Genomic DNA, 17,728 nt, shown 5'->3' with positions numbered 1-17,728 from the left:
CTTGCCACACCCTGGATTCTCCACAGATATATATTCTTTCCTTTCCTTGCCTAGTTTATCCATACCTCACAACCTCTGAGGATGCCTGCCATAGATGTGGGCGAAACGTCAGAAGAGAGTACTTCTGGAACATGGCCACACAGCCCGAAAGACATACAACAACCCTGTGATCCCGGCCATGAAAGCCTTCGACAACATATTGGAAAATGGTCCATGCAACTTCTCAACAGATCATTAAAACTAAAATACAATTAAACCCGGAATATTTTCTATTAAGTATGATTGAGGAAGAAGAACAACGGGATAGAAACAAAGATATTTTATTTATTTATTTAACAACGGCAACTAGAATGGTATATGCTAAACTATGGAAACAAGGAGAAATCCCAACTAAAGAGGACTGGTTAGATAAAGTAACTGAAATTAGGGATATGGACAGATTAACATATTTATTGAAAAAAAATACAGGAAGATATATAAAAATTACAGACTGGAGACCTTTTACAGAATATATGCAAAGGTAAAGACAAAGGAAGGAAATAAGTTAGGAGTACGCAGAAAGGAAGAAAAAGAAAAGAAAGTCCTAGATTAAAGGATAAAGAAGGGGAAAGAAGGAAGGGATGAAAACAGTACATAAAACAGACTATGAATTTTTAAAAGATTGCAAAGAAGAAGAATGGAAGTACAATTCTCCCCCTCCCTCCCCACCTTTCCTGGATCTTTCCACCCCCCTGATTTTAGATTAATTGCCCCCCCTTTCCCCCCCCCCTCTCCCCATCACATACTTTCCTCCTCTTTTCCTCGGATTTTATTCTTTACTGTTAAACTTTAATAAAAATCATAAAAATTTTTTTTTTAAGAAATAGAGTTTTCCTCAAATAAATGGGAGACTGCATCTTCTGTCTATATATAAAAGTCAAAACATGAATGTATTAGGCATGTGCAACCAATTTTCAAAAGTTTCAAAAGTCATTTAAAACTGGAGGGCACCCGCATTTCATTTCTAAAGTGTTTTTAAAATGTAGTTAAGTGAAAGTTTTGTTACTATAACAAGAGTAACAACTAGGCTTGCTCAAATAATTCGTTTTCCCCGTTTACCGTTATTGATTCGTTATTTTCGTTTGTTTTGAAGCTATATTGAACCTTGGTTGTCCAGACGCCTGGATATCGCGGTTTCGAACCGCGATTGGCCGTTTTCCGTTATGGCGGCTTTTTTTTCGTTTTTAAAAAATGCTTTTGCAAATCACCCAAACTTGTTTAATGGCACTGGGGCAACCTAGCGTGTTGTTGGCACCTTGTGGCCAATCAGAGAGCACGTTAAACCAGGGGGAGGGGCTGGTAGGACGTCCTGAATGAAAAGAGGCTGCACTCAGCCTCGTGGCTCATTCGCACCGGGCTTCTGAAGAGGGTGGAAGGGAGTTTGGGTAGCAGCAGGCAGGCAGGGATAAACTTTGCTGCGTCACAGCCTCCTTGGCTGTTTTTCTAGAGCTGAGCTAGGCTGAAGACCGGGAGAAAATTTTGGGTGGGTGAGTTTTGGAGGTGTGGGTAAACTGTTGGGTGTTGGGTGTTGGTTTTATAATTTTTTGCAAAGGGCCTGTGGGTGTTTTTTTCCTCACGAGATTGGCGTTTGCAATTTTCCCACACGGCCAGCAATGGTGATTTGGCCCTTGCCTCATGCAGGGCTGTTTTTCTCCGTGCCAGGGTCTCTGAATAAAAAGCCAACTTTGCCAAAAACAACTGCAGCTCCCATTAGTGCTTGGTAGAACTCAAAAACTCCTTTTTGGGAAAAAAGGGACCCACTTTTGGCCTCTCATTGCTCAAATAGGGCGGTCTCTCCGTGAAAGGGTCGCTTTCTGTGTTTCAAAAGCCAACTTTGCCAAAAACAACTGCAGCTCCCATTACTCCTTGGTAGAACTCTAAAACTCCTTTTTGGGGAAAAAGGGACCCACTTTTGGCCTCTCATTGCTCAAATAGGGCGGTCTCTCCGTGAAAGGGTCGCTTTCTGTGTGTTTCAAAAGCCAACTTTGCCAAAAACAACTGCAGCTCCCATTATTCCTTGGTAGAACTCCAAAAATCCTTTTTGGGGAAAAAGGGACCCACTTTTGGCCTCTCATTGCTCAAATAGGGCGGTCTCTCCGTGAAAGGGTCGCTTTCTGTGTGTTTCAAAAGCCAACTTTGCCAAAAACAACTGCAGCTCCCATTATTCCTTGGCAGAACTCCAAAAATCCTTTTTGGGGAAAAAGGGACCCACTTTTGGCCTCTCATTGCTCAAATAGGGCGGTCTCTCCGTGAAAGGGTCGCTTTCTGTGTGTTTCAAAAGCCAACTTTGCCAAAAACAACTGCAGCTCCCATTATTCCTTGGCAGAACTCCAAAAATCCTTTTTGGGGAAAAAGGGACCCACTTTTGGCCTCTCATTGCTCAAATAGGGCGGTCTCTCCGTGAAAGGGTCGCTTTCTGTGTTTCAAAAACCAACTTTGCCAAAAACAACTGCAGCTCCCATTAGTCCTTGGCAGAACTAGAAAGTACTGGTATCCCCTTGTAAAAAAATAAAATTAGCTAAAAAATACATAGACGGTTTTGCCAATCAAGAAACAAGAAATATTTTTCAACACTTCCACGACACATTTCCATCCCCCCATCTGTCTCCTGAAAACACTCCTGCTGTCATGAAACGTTCAGCTGTACGCGGGTCTGGGGGAGCAAGTCCTGATAGTGGTAAAGGCACAGCCAGGACACTGTGGGGGGCCAAAAAAGTAAGGGTGGGTCCCATCCGTCTGGAACGCCGAACTATGGGAGTGGGTGGACTTGATGAAGAAGCCGGCTGTTCGCATGCAGAAAGTACACAGCCCTCCACACCGAGCCAGTTGTCTTATAGAGCTGAGACCACAGGACGATCAATGGAACATACAGGTTTAGCCGTCCTGGAACTACAGGTGGTGGATAGTGAGGATATAGATAACCCCACCCCTCCACCCGCTACTGACAGTGAGGAGGAGGTAGAGGAGGTTGTACTATCCAAACAAAAACTTTCTCAAGCTGACGAAAGGGTGCCCACGACTCCTATCTCAGTGGGCGTCCCCACAGTGGCTGTGGGGAGGCCTAGGTCTTATATTTGGGACCATTTCCATGTGCACTCTCAGAGTGCTACCTTGGCTGTTTGTAGGCACTGTGGGACAAATATCAGCAGAGGCAGAGACCTGAGACATCTTTCGACCTCGGGGTTGAGTTCTCACTTGAAGCGACACCATCCCTCCGTATCGGTACGAGGGGGAACTGCAAGCCCTTCCAGTGGCAGCATTAGCACACATAGTTCTCCTGGTGAAGATGGTGGAAGGCAGACACAGTCCACCTTGGAGGATTGGGCCATTCCATTACCCAGAAAGAAAACGGGGGAAACATTACTCACACCCCAGCAGATAACCCAAACTGTGGGAGAGATGATTGCCCTTGATCACCATCCCTTCCGCCTGGTAGAACAAGAAGGCTTCGTACGCCTTATGAAACGACTGTGCCCCCGATACAAAATCCCCTCCCGTCACACCTTTTCCAGAAAAGTAATTCCCGGCTTGTACGAGGGCTGTAAGGAACGCATTTCACAGATGTTGCGTAGCGCCATGGGAGGACACATCCATTTTACCTCTGACATTTGGTCAAGCTTGGGAGGAGGCCATTCCTACCTCTCTCTCACAGCACATTGGTGGGAGAAGGAAGGCAGTATGGATACATCCCATCGTTGGGCACTCCTTGTGTTGGAGGTTGTTGATCGAGATCACAAGGCAGAGACCATCTGCAGCTCTCTGGAAAACATTATGGGGGAGTGGATGCAGTATAGGCCAGAAGAAATGAGGAGGGGCTTTATGGTGACTGACGCTGGGAAAAATATGATCAAAGCGGTTGAAAGTGCCGGGTTTCAGAATGTGTCCTGCATGGCCCACATGCTTCACAATACCGTCAAGGAAGGTTTAAAGAGCCCAGAAGAGCAGCCAGCCAGCAATGCAAACATCTCCCTGCTGATCGAGCGCTGTAGAAAGATTGCGGGCTACTTCCACAGGAGCATCAAGGCAGCCCGGCAGCTGAGAGAGAGGCAGAGCCTTGAAGGCCTCCCGCAGCACAAGCTGCTCCAGGACGTCTCAACTCGGTGGAATTCAACCTTTAAAATGCTTGAACGCATGGTTGAGCAGCAGAAGGCGGTACACGGCATCTCGCTCACTTTGGTTGCGCCAGTTAGCAAACTTGTTCCAAATAAGCAAGAGTGGGACACCATCTCCCAGCTAGTAGACATACTCAAGCCATTCAAACATGCCACTGACACCCTTTCGGACTCTAAAGCCCTTCTTAGCCAGGCAGTGCCCATGGTCTTGAGGCTAAGGAAGCACCTAGAAAGGCTTGGGGCCGGTCGAACAATGGACTCCCTGGCTGGACCGCTGACACCGCCGGCCCAGGAGGTGGTGAGGAGGTTGTCCTTTGCTGTACGGAAACGCCTAGAGCCACTTCTTTCCAGCAAAGTCCATATGCTGGTGGCCTTGTGTGATCCCCGGCTAAAGTACAACGTCTGCCCAAAAGACTTTACCGTGTGGAAGGCCCAACTAGTTAACCTTGTAAGGGAGGTCTTTGCTGCCAGGGTGGAGGAAACGGCCACAGCGGCCCCTCTTCCGGAAATGCCTGTAACCCCCAGCACTAGCGCTAGTGGCGAGACAGAAAGTCCCGCGGAGCCGGGAGGTGTTTGCCGAAGGGATACGGATCTCCAGCAGCGACCAGGAAACGTATTTTTTGCAGAGACGGTGGCCATACTAGCCTGCTCTGAAGAATCCTCTTTGCTGGCTTCTGCTCAAAAGGTAGACTCGGCCGAATGCTCGGTCAACAGGTACTTTGAGGAGCCTCCTGTCACGACCCAGGCTGCAGAGCACCAATAACCATACACAGAGGCCAGAATCTAACTAATATCTTTATTGTAGGAATATATAAAGTTAATAAAAACAAGTGTAGAAAATAGTCCAGAATTAGACCTTTCAGGAAAGGTCAGAATTAGTCCAAAAAAGCAATGTCCAATAAGAAATATTAAGGTCCAAAGTTGTAATCCAATAACCGAAACACTCACTTTGCCAAGCAAAGTGAGGGGAGATGACAAGGTCCTTTAGTCCATGAAACTTGAGCGAGGCTAGGAAATAACTTGATACTTGAAACAAGGCTTGAACGTGGAACAAGGTAACTAAGAACAAGAACAAGGTCCGTGGAATAACTTGATAAATCCGTGGAACAAGGCAAGGATTGATCCTGGGAAACAAGGCAAAGTCCGTAGATAAACAAAGGCTGGGAAGCAAGGCGAAGGCTGGATAGCAAGGCAAGGCTTGAGCAGGAGCGAGGCTTGAACCGGAGCGCGCTGTCCAGACACAACTCGCTCCGTAGGCTGACGAATTGACTCCGCGAAGTTACTACGCGGGTAAAACACCTAAATAGAGTCTAGCTTCCCGCCGAAGCAGTTCTCTGGGAATCAGAACCGAAAGCTAACTCTGAGACCAGATGTGAGACTCCCCAAAGATTCTCACGAGAAGCAGTCTTAATTGGCCACATTCTTAGCTGCAATCCTCGCACTCCTGCGCGAAGCTGAATCTAAACTTCTCTGTTGTTTACAAAACTCCCGGCGCAAGAATACGGGAGAAGTAGGCTCTGGGCTTGTTTGACATACTTCTGGGAGACAACTTTCTTGCAGGTGCAAGGTTCCCAGATCTGCCTGGGAAAGATCTGGCTGAGAGGAATCCAGTTCAGACTGGGAAGGTAAAAAACCCAAGTTTTCATCTTCATCAGGAATTACAATGTCCTGAGCAGGACTACAAGGCCCATGAGTCATCACACTATCCCCCTCCTCAAGGCCCCTCCCAAACTGGGGCCCTCTCCCCGAGGCGCGAGGTCGCGGCTTGGCGGGATAGGTCTGATGAAAGCGACGGGTTAGATCAGGAGCATGGACTGTGGAGGCGTCTTCCCAAGAGCGTTCTTCAGGGCCAAAACCCACCCAGTCAATGAGATATTGTAGGCGGCGGCGGTGAAAGCGAGAATCCAAAATGTCCTCAACCTCGAACTCCTCCTCCCCATTCATCAAAACAGGAGGGGGGGCCGGTTGGTCTGTATCAGGACGCACACCATCCGCCGGAAGGAGCAGGGAACGGTGAAACACTGGGTGAATGCGCATTGAACGCGGAAGTTGGAGTTTGAAAGTCACGGGGTTTAATTGCGCCACCACTGGATAGGGGCCAATGAAACGGGCATCTAACTTCCGGCAAGGGCGGTGGGAGGGCAGAAAGCGAGTGGACAGGAAAACCCGATCTCCTACCTTGATTTCGGGGCCCGGCTGGCGATGTTTGTCAGCGTGGCGTTTATAGTCCTCCTTGGCTTGGTCCAGTTGCTGGAGCAAAAGTTGTTGCACCGCTGTGAGTTCCTGCAGCCAATCCTCTGCTGCGGGAACCTCTGAAGTTTCAATGACAGGGGGAAAGAAACGTGGATGGAAGCCGTAGTTTGCAAAGAACGGCGTTTCTTTTGTAGAAGCTTGAACTCCATTGTTGTAGGCAAACTCAGACAGTGGTAACAGAGAAGCCCAATTGTCCTGTTGATAGTTTACATAACAGCGAAGATACTGCTCCAAAGTGGCATTGGTGCGCTCCGTTTGCCCATCTGTTTGGGGATGATGAGCTGAAGATAAGCGAGAGTCTATGCCCAATAGTTTTTGTAGTGCCTTCCAAAAACGAGAGGTGAATTGAGATCCACGGTCTGTGACTAAACTCTTGGGCAATCCATGTAGTCTGAAGACATGTTGAAGAAATAAATCCGCAGTTTCCTTGGCCGTGGGGAGGCCTTCGCAGGGAATGAAATGGGCTAACTTGGTGAATAGGTCCACCACCACTAAGATCGTGGTGAACCCACAGGAAGGTGGTAGGTCAGTGATGAAATCCGCGGAAATTATTTCCCATGGGCGAGATGGGGTAGGAAGGGGGTGTAAAAGCCCTGAGGGCTTCTCCCTTCGTATCTTGGAGCGCTGGCATACTGGGCAGGTGTTGACATATTTTTCCACATCCTTGCGGATCTTGGGCCACCAAAAATCCCTTAGGATCAGATGCATAGTTTTAAATAGTCCGAAGTGTCCTGCTGGTTTGCAGTCATGACACAGACGAAGCGCCTTTTCCCTGCCCGGTCCGGGTGGGATATAGACATGATTTCTATAGCAGAGCAGCCCATCTTTAAGCGAAAAGGGAAAATGCAGACCTTGGCGAAGTTGGTCCTGCGCCCAGGCATCTGCTTGCTGACTAGCCCTGATTTCTTGAGCACAGATGGGTCCTGGAGTAGGGGAAGTTGAACCAATGGGAATGGATTTGGTGTTCCCCACCGTGAGCGTGGCAAAGTTCTCAGGTTGTAGCAGTTGGGATTCAAAGGTCTCCTTGCGTCCTGCAGCGTATTCCGGTTTACGTGACAGGGCGTCTGCTTGCTTGGTTTGGGCTGGGGTCACATAATGGATCTGGAAGTTGAAACGTTCAAAGAATAAAGCCCAACGTTGCTGCCTCTGATTTAGTTTGCGGGCAGTTCTTAGATGTTCTAGATTACGATGATCAGTGTGGACTTCAATGGGAAATTTGGCCCCTTCTAGCCAATGTCTCCAAGTTTCAAAGGCTGCCTTTATGGCCAGTAGTTCTTTTTCCCAAATGGTGTAATTCCTCTCTGGTGTGGTTAGTTGACGAGAATAAAAGGCACAGGGGTGGAGGTGATCTCCCACCGGTTGTAAGAGTACAGCCCCAATTGCCACATCAGAGGCGTCCGCTTGCACCACAAAAGGGGTTCCAGGATTTGGGTGCTGTAGAATTGGCTGGGAGGTGAATAGTTTCTTTAGTTGCTGGAACCCTTTCTCTGCTTGATCAGTCCAGCGGAAAGGCTGCTTTCCACGGATGCAGCTAGTGATGGGGTCGGACCAGCGGGCAAAATCTGGAATGAACTTGCGGTAGTAGTTCGCGAACCCCAAGAAACGCTGCACCTCTTTCTTGTTAGTTGGCGCCCGCCATTCCAATACTGCTGAAACTTTGGCTGGATCCATGGAAAGCCCTAGAGGCGAGATGCGGTAACCAAGGAAATCTACCTCTTGTAGATCAAAAGCGCATTTTTCCAGCTTGGCATAAAGTCCATGATCCCGCAATCGTTGTAACACCATTTTGACGTGGTTCTCATGTTCTGATTGTGATCTGGAAAACACCAAAAAATCGTCCAGGTAGATTATCAAGAACCTGTCTAGATAGTCCTGAAAAATGTCATTGACAAAATGCTGGAACGTTGCGGGGGCTCCGCATAAACCGAAATTCATAACTCGGGACTCAAATAATCCGAATTTGGTCTGGAAGGCGGTCTTCCACTCGTCCCCTTCCCTGATGCGAACTAAGTTGTAAGCCCCCCGAAGATCCAGCTTGGTGTAAACCTTGGCTCCTCGAAGCCGATCCAGTAGATCCGAGATTAAAGGCAGGGGATAGCTGTTCCGCTTGGTGATATTGTTCAATGCTCTGTAGTCCACCACCAAGCGTAGTTCCCCTGACTTCTTCTTCACAAACATCACTGGGGAGGCGGCTGGGGATTGAGAGGGTCTGATGAATCCCTTGCGAAGGTTTGTCTCTAGGAATTCCCTGAGAGCTTCTTGCTCTGGTTCAGTCAGGGAGTAGAGATGCCCTCGCGGGATCGGGGCCCCCTCCACCAAGTCAATGGCACAGTCATAAGGTCTATGTGGGGGTAATTTTTCGGCTTCTTTCTCATTGAATACATCCCAATACTCGGAGTACTTCTTTGGCAAGGTGATGATGGGCTCGGTGTCCGTGGCATGGCATACCTTGGCTACGAGGCAATGGTTTTGGCAGTACGGTGAAGCAAACTGCAGTTCTCTGTTGGACCAGGAGATGTTAGGGTCGTGGAGAGTCAGCCATGGAATTCCCAAAATCACAGGGAAATGGGGAACCTCGGTAACAAAGAAGGAAATCTCTTCCATATGTTCCCTTATCCACATCCTGGTGGGTTCCGACCACTGACTTACGGGGCCCGTCTTGAGGGGACGGCCGTCTATGGCTTGCACCACACGGGCATTCTTGAAATCATGATATTGTAATCCCAGAGAGTCGGCATACTCTCTATCGATGAAATTGTTGGTAGCTCCAGAGTCTATCATGGCGTGGATCATGACGGGTCCCCTTTTTGCTGACCATAATGTGACCACGAGAAGGAACAGGACCCCGGTTGGCGGCTCTTGGATGGATTTTTTGACCGGGTTGGCGAGCCCCTCTACACCCGGTCGTTGGCTTCCCCCGCCGGCTGTGTGCCAGTCGGCTCAGACGCCTTCGTCTCCGTGGAGGACGCCGCCGCAAGACGGGCGGCAGGCTTCCCTTTGGCTGGGCACTCTCTGGCGAAGTGGCCCCCGTTCCCGCAGTACCAGCAGAGGTTTAAGCGTTGACGACGGGCCTTCTCGGCGGCATCTAGTCTGGGACGCACATTGCCCAACTGCATCGGCACCTCCTCGCCTCCTCTGGGGTATGGGGTTGGCGGTGGGGGTCTCCACACCGGACGTGGCTGAACGCTGGCGGGAGCGGGGGGTTTTGCCCCGGCTCTACTGCCCTGGCCTCGAACCCACTGTTTCCTGTTGGCAATCATGACTTCAGCCCGTAAACATTGATCAATGAGTGCCTCGAGGGTCTGGGGAGGATCCACCTTGGAGATTTCTTCCAGCATTTCAATGTTGAGACCCTCCCGGAATTGTCCCCTGAGGGCTACATCGTTCCAGCCGGTGTTGTGGGCCAGCACTCGGAACTCGGCTATATACTGAGACATAGGTCTGTCTCCTTGGAAAAGGCGACGGAGTTTGTGACCGGCTGCCTCCAAATTGTCCTCGATTCCCCAAGTCTCCTTGAGGTGGTCCAAGAAGTGTTGCGCTGATCTTAGGTGTGGAGAGGCTTGGTCGAACAGTGCCGTCGCCCAGCTGGCCGCTGGCCCGTCTAGAAGACTGTAAACCCATGCCACTTTGATGTCTTCTTGGGGAAACTCGGCAGCACGGGCCTCCAGATAAGCTTGACATTGGCGACGGAAGACATGAACCTTAGAAGCTTCTCCAGTAAACTTGGTTGGCAACGCCATGGCCGGAAGACGAACTCCGCGTTCCTTCAAACCCCTTATTTCTCCATCCTGTGCATTGAGCTTATCACGGATTCGGTCCACCTCTTCCTTGTCGATGGTGTAGGTAATCGGCTGGCCGCTCGGCCCAGGTACGGTTCCGGTAGACATTCTGACCGAGGTTAATTGGTGCTTAGGGTGGCGGAGTCAAACTGTCACGACCCAGGCTGCAGAGCACCAATAACCATACACAGAGGCCAGAATCTAACTAATATCTTTATTGTAGGAATATATAAAGTTAATAAAAACAAGTGTAGAAAATAGTCCAGAATTAGACCTTTCAGGAAAGGTCAGAATTAGTCCAAAAAAGCAATGTCCAATAAGAAATATTAAGGTCCAAAGTTGTAATCCAATAACCGAAACACTCACTTTGCCAAGCAAAGTGAGGGGAGATGACAAGGTCCTTTAGTCCATGAAACTTGAGCGAGGCTAGGAAATAACTTGATACTTGAAACAAGGCTTGAACGTGGAACAAGGTAACTAAGAACAAGAACAAGGTCCGTGGAATAACTTGATAAATCCGTGGAACAAGGCAAGGATTGATCCTGGGAAACAAGGCAAAGTCCGTAGATAAACAAAGGCTGGGAAGCAAGGCGAAGGCTGGATAGCAAGGCAAGGCTTGAGCAGGAGCGAGGCTTGAACCGGAGCGCGCTGTCCAGACACAACTCGCTCCGTAGGCTGACGAATTGACTCCGCGAAGTTACTACGCGGGTAAAACACCTAAATAGAGTCTAGCTTCCCGCCGAAGCAGTTCTCTGGGAATCAGAACCGAAAGCTAACTCTGAGACCAGATGTGAGACTCCCCAAAGATTCTCACGAGAAGCAGTCTTAATTGGCCACATTCTTAGCTGCAATCCTCGCACTCCTGCGCGAAGCTGAATCTAAACTTCTCTGTTGTTTACAAAACTCCCGGCGCAAGAATACGGGAGAAGTAGGCTCTGGGCTTGTTTGACATACTTCTGGGAGACAACTTTCTTGCAGGTGCAAGGTTCCCAGATCTGCCTGGGAAAGATCTGGCTGAGAGGAATCCAGTTCAGACTGGGAAGGTAAAAAACCCAAGTTTTCATCTTCATCAGGAATTACAATGTCCTGAGCAGGACTACAAGGCCCATGAGTCATCACACCTCCTGAGATAATCTCTTGTGATCCATTGGCCTATTGGGCTTCACGCGAACACATGTGGCCGGACCTGTCACACGTAGCCCGCCAGTTCCTCAGCTGTCCTCCCACGAGCGTGCAGAGCGAAAGGGTCTTCAGCCTAGCGGGAGATGTAGTCACGCCCCACCGCAGCTTGCTGGACCCGCAAACAGTTGAGAAACTGGTTTTCCTGAAGGCCAACCTTCCCCTGTTGAATTTCCCAGATTTGGATTTTGACACCGACGGCTCTTAGAACAATAGTTCTCCTTTAATCAGCTCTGCTTCAGAGTAACTTTGGCTAATTTGGTGGGTGGCCAGGGGTGGGGTTGCCCCTTTGGACTCTGTCAAACAACTCTCTCCTCTAACCTACAATGCTTTCCTCTCTCTTTTTCCTTCCTTTCTCGTCTTTATCATCACTCACCGTTGCCCACTGTTGTTTTCGGGTTCATCAATCACAAGGCGCCGTTTCCCGAATCATTGAATCATGGAACCATAGAAAAGTAGAGTTGGAATAGAACTCATGGGCCATCGAGTTCTCCCCCAACAGACACGCAGGAAGTTTCATTCAAAGCATTCCCGACAGATGGCCATCGAGCCTATGCTAAAAAGCTTCAAAAGAAGGAGGCCCCAACACAGTCCGGGGGAGACAGTTCCACTCCAGAACACTCTTCACAGTCAGGAAGTTCTTCCTGATGTTCCGGTGGAATCACCATTCCACTTGTTGGAACACACTGCTCCGTCCTGTTGTCTTCTGGTCAGCAGAAAATAAGCTTGCTTCCTCCTCCCTATGACTACCCCTCACATATTTGTACATTGCTAACATTTCTCCTCTCAGCCTTCTCTTCTGCAGGCCAAACAATGATTACCAGCTAATAAAGCCTGTACTCATACTGCTTGATCAGACCCTTTTTCATTGTAGTCGGAATCCTCTATACACTTTCAAGCTTGAACGCATCTCCATTTATCTGCGTAGCGCAAAGTTGGACATATTATTCCAGGTGCGGTCTGACCACGGCAGAGTAGAGTGGGAACAGGACTGCCTTGGATCTAGACGACGATATTCCCCAGTTTATGGATGCCTAAAGCCCATTGGATATTTGCTCTGCCACAAACCATAGTAGGCTCATTGTTATGTTGTTGTCCACGAGGACTCACAGACAGTTTTCTCACACACTGCTGTGAAGGTAGGCGTCCAAAGAAATGTCGCTTGGATTTACATTATGTTTAACAAAGTGAAGTTTCTTTCATATGTCCCTGTAGAACTTAATAAAGTTACTTTTGGTCCATCTCTGTAGTCTGAAGTCACAAAGTTTTTTCTCTCCCTCAATAGTGACGCTCTAGAGGTAGAAGGATTTTTGGTAAGAAATTACTCCATGAAATCCTAGGTAGGATATGCATCCTCTTTGGGTTCATTACGGATTTCGTTCAATTCCATTTTTTATTTTTTTGGGTTCAAACATTACTTCCCTCATGAGCCAGGAATTATTGGACTTCTCCAGATCCTAAGAGTACCTGTACAGAAAGAGCAGTGATATATTTGATGAGGATACTTCGGATATTCATTTAAGGTGAAGGAATACGCCAGAGTCATATTTTTTTGATATATCTGTCCATCTGAACGTTTGAGGACGCGTTTTGCCACGGGGATTAATACAACACCTAGACTTTGGCCACTGGCCAGCACTTCTCTAAAGTTTCATCTTTCACTGTCCCATCGGCTTGAGCAGTTAGGGTCGACGCAGTGGCCGCGGAACGGCCGCCTTTGGTCCCCCTTTCCCTCCTGCCGCGCACGCGGGCGGTGGCGTTTGCCCGTCAGGGCGTGTGCCTTTGCGGCTGATAGTGACCTCTGGGCGCAGGTTCCGTCGAGTGCGAACCACATCTTGCTGGCTTGTTGGTATAACTCAGAGGGTCGAATCGTCAAAGACAATGGAACACCATCAAATTTGGACTAATTTCTGAAAAGGTAAACCTTGGGTCCCATCACCCTGAAAGGCTGTGATTGACGCTGTTACTGCGGAACGGCCGCCTTTGGTCCCCCTTTCCCTCCTGCCGCGCACGCGGGCGGTGGCGTTTGCCCGTCAGGGCGTGTGCCTTTGCGGCTGATAGTGACCTCTGGGCGCAGGTTCTGTGGCGTGGGAACTTCAGTTTGCTGGCTTGTTGGCAGGGACAATAGAAGAGGGTGGAATCACCGCATCGCAGCAGGACACCTCGGCCTTGTCCACCTCTTTTTAACATTTTCTTCTTCCACTTTCCAAACGCCTTTAAAGGCAGTGGTACTCGACGCTGTGGCCGCGGGACGGCCGCCTTTTGTTCCCCCCGCTATCTTGCCGCGCACGCGGGCGGTGGCGTTTGCCCGTCAGGGCGTGTGCCTTTGCGGCTGATAGTGACCTCTGGGCGCATGTCCTCTGGCTACGGAAGTGCTTCTTGCTGCCTTGTTGGCAGCGACGATAGAAGAGGGTGGAATCACCGCACCGCTGAAAGCGGGACACCTCGGCCTTGTCCACCACTTTTCTAAATTTTCTTCTTCCACTGTCCCATCACCTTGAGAGGCGGTTGTCGACGCTGTTGCCGAGGGACAGACGCCTAAGGTTCCCCTCGCCCTCTGTCCGCGCCCGAGAACGGTGCCCTTTGCCTGTCAGGGCGTGTGCCTTTGCGGCTGATAGTGACCTCTGGGCGCATGTCCTCTGGCTACGGAAGTGCTTCTTGCTGCCTTGTTGGCAGCGACGATAGAAGAGGGTGGAATCACCGCACCGCTGAAAGCGGGACACCTCGGCCTTGTCCACCACTTTTCTAAATTTTCTTCTTCCACTGTCCCATCACCTTGAGAGGCGGTTGTCGACGCTGTTGCCGAGGGACAGACGCCTAAGGTTCCCCTCGCCCTCTGTCCGCGCCCGAGGATGGTGCCCTTTGCCTGTCAGGGCGTGTTCCTTTGCGGCTGCTAGTGACCCTTGGGCGCTGGTTCTGTTTGTTGGTAGGACGATAGAAGAGGGTGGAATCTCACCGCAGAAAGTCTTACACTCAGAAGTAAGACTTGTAGTCTTCAACTATCTATGGAGAACTCTCGGACAGATTCAGAAAAGAAATTCCTGTTGGACATCAACGGCGTCACTTCCTTCAAGTCCATGCCATCCTGATGCTATGCCTGTAAGATCACTACCTCCTTGAATCGGACGGGCAATAAAACATGGAGGATGGACCAGTTGGATCTTCTAACACTCCCAGGCACTGTCTTGTTTTTCAAAAAGGAATTCTTTTTAAAAGTGCCGTTTTTTCCCACGCTCTGCCTTCCTAACGGTCAAGCTCTGACATCTGCAGGTTTCTGGACTACGGCATTGCGATGACAATGCCAGTATGCGGTCCTCCAATTTTTGCATGAAGTCTCTTTTCTTTTTTTGTGTAGTGTGGACACAGCTCTGCAAAACCTCTACTAACTTGCAGACCACAGTCCACACCTACAGTGAGATGTTGCAAGAATAAAGTAAAGGTCTGTCAAACCCTCCTCATCCAATCCATGCTGTTGACAGTTACACATCTCTGTGGTTCCCTTTGGCTTCCTTCTCAACCCAGCTTTGGTCATTTACCTTTAATAACACCAGACACACACACAAGTCTTCCCTCTAGTTCAACGCCATAGAAACATTAACCTGACATCAGAGCCGTAAAACATTCCAGTTCCGAAAAGCCTTCGAGGACTGTGGGGTGGATCGCTGGCAGATGAAGAATTGGTTTCCAGGCAAAGAGTATTTCGCACTTTATTGATTTTTAACTCTCAAACTACCTCATCTATGTGCAATTATTCAGCCCTCGGCCACAGAGCCCTGTTTTTACACCTCTGTTTTTTAAGCAGATAATGCTGTGACAGCTTTCTTATTTTATGTGTTATTGAAGCAACATTTCCTTTAACAAATATAAAATTTTGGGGTTTAATTGATCACATTGTATTGCTGACGGCCACGCCCCATGGAAGCTGCTCAGAGTCCCTCCGGGAAGATGGCCCGGGTAATAACAATCAAGATCTTACTGTGGTATTAGAACAATCATTATTGATGTCATGATGTCCACGATTTCCCTGTGGAATGCCAGCTAGCTTGTGTCCTCCCGGGAAGGGTGCGGCCAGGGCCGCTGACGGTTTGCTGTCATGGAGTGTGCCTTTGTGTCGGCTACAGACTGTGTTGCTATGGTCTGGTTGACACATTAGTCAGTGGGGCTTGGGCCCACAGTTCACTATCAGACGTGAAGAATACACGCCCTTCCCCATGTGGGTTCAGTGGTGGGCGTGGGGCCGGCCAACGGTGTCCGGCCCCCCTGGTCAGTGGGGCTTGGGCCCACAGTTCACTATCAGACGTGAAGAATACACGCCCTTCCCCATGTGGGTTCAGTGGTGGGCGTGGGGCCGGCCAACGGTGGCCGGCCCCCCTGGTCAGTGGGGCTTGGGCCCACAGTTCACTATCAGACGTGAAGAATACACGCCCTTCCCCATGTGGGTTCAGTGGTGGGCGTGGGGCCGGCCAACGGTGGCCGGCCCCCCTGGTCAGTGGGGCTTGGGCCCACAGTTCACTAGCAGACGTTCAGAGGACACGTCTGAGGGGCTTGCGCCCACATTTCCAGGTATTTTACTTCTCTCTCTGTCTCTGGGAAGCGTGCCGGCCAACGGTGGCCGGCCCCCCTGGGCAGTATTTCAAGGTGCGGGCCTCGCCGCCTGTGGGTGTATCTTTCTTTTGTTTTGTTTTTGCTGCCTCACGGCCTACGTGGTCGTGTTTCCCGCGGTGCACCGCATCTCTCTTCTCTCTCGGCTGTCGTTCTATACCCCTTTGTGCGATTTGGCACGGAAGCCTCCTTGGGGGCGGCCACTCTTTCTTCCTTTTCGGGAAGCGTGCCGGCCAACGGTGGCCGGCCCCCCTGTGCAGTATTTTAATGTGCGGGCCTCGCCGCCTGTGGGTGTATCTTTCTTTTGTTTTGTTTTTGCTGCCTCACGGCCAACGTGGTCGTGTTTCCCGCGGTGCACCGCATCTCTCTTCTCTCTCGGCTGTCGTTTTATACCCCTTTGTGCGATTTGGCACGGAAGCCTCCTTGGGGGCGGCCACTCTTTCTTCCTTTTCGGGAAGCGTGCCGGCCAACGGTGGCCGGCCGGCCCTCAGTGCGCAGTATTTAAATGTGTGGGCCACTCTTTTTCCCTCAGTGGAAAGCGTGCCGGCCAAAGGTGGCCGGCCTAGTATTTTAAGTTGTGGGCCACTCTTTTTCCCTCTGTGGGAAGCGTGCCGGCCAAAGGTGGCCGGCCCTCAGTGGACAGTATTTTAAGTTGTGGGCCACTCTTTTTCCCTCTGGGAAGCGTGCCGGCCAACGGTGGCCGGCCCTCAGTGGACAGTATTTCAATGTGTGGTCCACTCTTTTTCCCTCTGGGAAGCGTGCCGGCCAAAGGTGGCCGGCCTATTATTTTAAGTTGTGGGCCACTCTTTTTCCCTCAGTGGAAAGCGTGCCGGCCAAAGGTGGCCAGCCTAGTATTTTAAGTTGTGGGCCACTCTTTTTCCCTCAGTGGAAAGCGTGCCGGCCAAAGGTGGCTGGCCTAGTATTTTAAGTTGTGGGCCACTCTTTTTCCCTCTGTGGGAAGCGTGCCGGCCAAAGGTGGCCGGCCTAGTATTTTAAGTTGTGGGCCACTCTTTCTTCCTTTTCGGGAAGCGTGCCGGTCAACGGTGGCCGGCCCCCCTGGGCAGTATTTTAAGGTGCGGGCCTTGCCGCCTGTGGGTGTATCTTTCTTTTGTTTTGTTTTTGCTGCCTCACGGCCAACGTGGTCGTGTTTCCCGCGGTGCACCGCATCTCTCTTCTCTCTCGGCTGTCGTTCTTTAACCCTTTGTGCGATTTGGCACAGAAGCCTCCTTGGGGGCGGCCACTCTTTCTTCCTTTTCGGGAAGCGTGCCGGCCAACGGTGGCCGGCCCCCCTGGGCAGTATTTTAAGGTGCGGGCCTCGCCGCCTGTGGTGTATCTTTCTTTCGTTTTGTTTTTGCTGCCTCACGGCCTACGTGGTCGTGTTTCCCGCGATGCACCGCATCTCTCTTCTCTCTCGGCTGTCGTTCTTACCCCTTTGTGCGATTTGGCACGGAAGCCTCCTTGGGGGCGGCCACTCTTTCTTCCTTTTCGGGAAGCGTGCCGGCCAACGGTGGCCGGCACCCCTGGGCAATATTTCAAGGTATGGGCCTTGCCGGCTGTGGCTTTTTCTTTCTTTTCTTTTCTTGCCTCCAGTATGTTACAACACAATCACACATCACAACACCAAAAAAAGGCCAAAACCCACAACAGGCAATGTGCCGTGCTTTCTATATTTAATATATATAATACAAAATAATAAATACAGTCAGACTTTTGAGCTGCAAGGATATTCAGTGCAATTCAACCAGACCAATAAAAGATTAACCT

At 50.1% G+C, this 17,728-nt stretch overlaps 1 long non-coding RNA gene across 2 annotated transcripts in view; it reads right to left on the bottom strand.

The window, feature by feature from the left end:
- LOC134296324 (uncharacterized) overlaps positions 1-17,728 on the bottom strand; it is a 38,028-nt gene that overhangs the window by 465 nt on the left and 19,835 nt on the right. The gene's annotated exons all lie outside the window — the stretch shown is intronic.

The sequence above is a fragment of the Anolis carolinensis genome, chromosome 2 (genome assembly GCF_035594765.1).
Source record: "Anolis carolinensis isolate JA03-04 chromosome 2, rAnoCar3.1.pri, whole genome shotgun sequence".
Lineage (NCBI taxonomy): Eukaryota > Metazoa > Chordata > Lepidosauria > Squamata > Dactyloidae > Anolis > Anolis carolinensis.
The sequence above is the reverse complement of the archived record's forward strand: the minus strand, read 5'-3'. Positions and strand labels throughout refer to the sequence as shown.